Source organism: Apium graveolens, chromosome 7 (assembly GCF_009905375.1).
Source record: "Apium graveolens cultivar Ventura chromosome 7, ASM990537v1, whole genome shotgun sequence".
Classification (NCBI taxonomy): Eukaryota; Viridiplantae; Streptophyta; class Magnoliopsida; order Apiales; family Apiaceae; genus Apium; species Apium graveolens.
The window spans coordinates 134,208,770-134,212,476 of NC_133653.1; positions in this window are offsets into that span (position 1 = coordinate 134,208,770).

Genomic DNA, 3,707 nt, shown 5'->3' on the forward strand with positions numbered 1-3,707 from the left:
TGTGGTTATCTTTTATAAAAATATATATCTTGTTGTTTCAAAAGCATAAAGGTTTATGATTTGTTAAGAGTAGTCTCTTTTATTTTGCCATAGTTGCACCATAGGTAAGGATGATCTCACCAAGGGTATTTTGAGAAAAAGGGAGTTAGTTCAGTAGAACACCAAGTATAGGTCTTGGTTTAAGTATTTAGTTGTTGATAATTGGGTTTGTCAAGTCAAAACCTTGGAAAATGAGAGTTATAGTTTCTGCAGAAAAATCAGTTTAGTACCCTGAGTTTAGAGTGAGTTTTGACCATGTCATTGATGTGCACTTTGAGGCCCAAGCCACCAGAAGTTAGTATGGGGAGTATATAATAGGTTTTAGGAGTTGGTTGGAGGTTTGCATGTCATTTGGTTAGGTGCACAAGTAGAATAACAAAATCTGTCCAGCAGGGGACAGTTTTGTTGCAACTTAGAAATAGGGAGATTTGGCCATGTCATGGGTAGGCCCTCATTAGGCCCAATTGGGCCTTAGTTAGAGGGTATGTCAGAGAAGTTTTTCCAACCATAGTTCATAGGATATGAGCTAGAACCATGTGTCACAAGTTAACTCAAGTCAGGGCATTTTCTGCCCAGAAAAACAGGGGAACCTTGGACTTTTAGCTTAGGCCCAAGAAGGCCCAAGCCAGGCCTTTGAGCCACATCAAGCTTGTGAGATGCCCTTAGGTCAGGAGAGTCTTGTGTAAAAATTTTGAAGAAAAACTTGTAGTTTAAGAGTGTCTAATGCACTCAAGAAACCTTAGTTACCATTCTGAAATTTGCACCAGTGAGCACTTTCACTTATCACATAGTTTTAGGACACTTAGAAGTGAGTATAAGGTCGACCACCATAGTTGTAAGATAGTATAAGGTCAGTAGAACAAAAGGCACAAGTGAGGGTCAATAGGTTTTGGATAATTTAGGAAAGGCACATTGAGTTAGGAAGCCCAAATTCGAAGACTTCGTTTAGTTAGCGACCAAGTAACTTAAGTGGTGAGTCGAGATCATCCAAGCCTAGTGTGGCATTATGGTGTATATGATGTTATTTGGTATTAATATACGATATGTGATTATGTGGCTACGTGTGTACATTTGAAAATATAAATGGTGGATATGAATTAAGTGTGTATAGGCCTAAGTGCCATCCATGTTTAATTTCGGGTTGTAAATAGGTTAAGATGGAAAGAATATATTATAATGAGGATTATTATTATTTATGTAGGATCTCGAGACGAGGGAAAACTTGCCATAAAAGTCGAGTGAAGCTCCAGTTGTTGCTCCTACTAGTCAGACCAGACCAGTCTATCTCAAGGCAAGTGATTCAACTTGACCTTCGCATTTACTGTAACCAGTTCATATATATATCGATGCAATTATCCTGAGTCATTTTGATATATTTAAATCAAGAGTATCTTTTGTTTATCTTTGAGTTACATAGAGATGCCATGAACCCTCGAGTACGTATTGCAAGTAGTTCAAAAGTCTTTCATGATAGTTTAATGCCATGATAAAATAGAGATGTGTTATAATACCTTATTGATCCTTTTGATTATCATGCTATCGATCCCTGAGAAATCTTGATGTTGCACCCTGATGCTTTGATTCAACTCTTGAAATAACCTCGATAGAAACTTTATCTTGATATCTAAAAGCCAATCTTTTCTTAAATTCATTCATGATTGTTTGATAACCCTATCCTTACCCTAAAGCTTGATGCCCTGTTATATCTTGAGCTGATGATCACTTCCTTTATATTTTAGCACCTCTATCCTATTGGAACCAGTGATGCTTATCTCCTTGATGTTCTAATACCTATACCTTGTCTACAACCATTGCTTTAAGCCTAGTTTGGCATTACTCTTTCATATTATCCAATAGCCTTGCTTAATTTCCTTGTCAAAATTCTTGTTTATGGAAATCTCTCGATTACCCTAATATAGTAAAGTCTAGTAGATCATGGCCCTGAGATTTAGAGTCAGAATTCCAGTGTTTCAAGTTGATCTATAATCCCCTGATAAAAATGATTTCAGTCAAAAGAGATTTTGTCATAAATCGGCATCAGTTTTCGAAATGAATAAAAGGTGGATTTTTCAGTCCCAAAGGGGGACAAATGTTTTCTTGAATGGTGGATCTGGACTGAGACGCGAGTCCTTTCCACACTTATATTAGGCTTAAAAGTTGCCTAGGGATTCCCAATAATGTTTTAGAACCCAGCGAGGTTCGGGATTACTTCGCGGCTGATCACCGGCTGTAATCCGTAGCGTCATAAAATGATTTTGATTAAGAATGGTTTTAAAATTTGTTTTGATGCAAGCAAAATGATGCCAACTCACATATGTTTTTATCTTTCGATTATCATTGGTTATGTCATTCCATTGTCATTCCTAAAGATATATCTCGATTTATGCTTTGCGTTGTATTGTTAGCACTTGTTGAGCTTTTGGCTCACTTCTTGCTTTACCCTTATATTACAGCTAGCAGCTATGGTTAGATTCAAGCAGACTGCCCGTAAGACCTGTGATGCTGATGCTTATGTTCGAGCTCAGGTAGAATAAGTAATAATAGTTGTGTGAGGACTCGGTATTTGTAATCAGATGTAATAGTTGGTAGTGTTGGGCTGTTCCAAACCCTAAACTGTAAGATCTTGGATTTTGGTTGTGTATTCTTCATTAAAAAGATGTAATAGCTATATTTATTTCGCTATTTAAGTTGGGGGTGTGACACTTAGCCTTAGAAACTACTCAAAACTTGAAAAAGTTTTGAGATTTACATTCAACCCCCCTTCTGTAAATCTCATTGTTAGTCCACTGGGAATAACAATTGGTATCAGAGAAAGCTCTTAACATACAAAGAGTTTAAAGATCTATTCTGCTAACATCAAGAGTAAGAAAGATATTGGTGTAAAGATTCCAATCTTGGAAAGAGATAACTATCATCACTGGAAAGTGAAGATGCATTTACATCTTCTCTCTCAAGATGAAAGCTACATCAACTGCATTAAAAATGGTCCTCACATCCCTCACAAGGTGGCCACAGCTGCTACTGCAACAGTTGCTGTTGGACAGTCTATTCCCAAGCTAAAAGCAGAATGGACTGTTGAAGATATTGAAGAGGTTCACAAGGACAAGAAAGCCATGAACATTCTGTTTAATGGCCTAGATCAAGATATGTTTGACAATGTCATTAACAGCCAAACTGCTAAGGAAATTTGGGATACTGTGCAGCTTATCTGTGAAGGCACTGAGCAAGTTAGAGAAAACAAGATGCAGCTTCTCATTCAACAGTATGAATATTTTCATTTTGAAGAAGGAGAATCATTGAATGATACCTTCAACAGATTTCAGAAACTGTTGAATGGATTGAAGCTGTATGGCAGAATGTACCAAGTCAAGGACTCCAATTTAAAATTTCTAAGGTCTCTACCAAAGGAATGGAAGCCTATGACTGTTTCTCTAAGAAATTCTCAAGATTATAAGGACTTCACACTTGAAAGATTATATGGAATTTTGAAGACATATGAACTTGAGACGGAGCAAGATGAGCTGTTGGAAAAGGGAAAGAGAAAAGGAGGATCAGTTGCACTTGTAGCTGACAGTGAGAAGGTTGAAACCAGGAATGAGGAGAAGACAATGCCAAGTCTCAAAATTGGCACAAGCAAATCAAAATCAAGCAAGGGTAAAGAGCAAGTA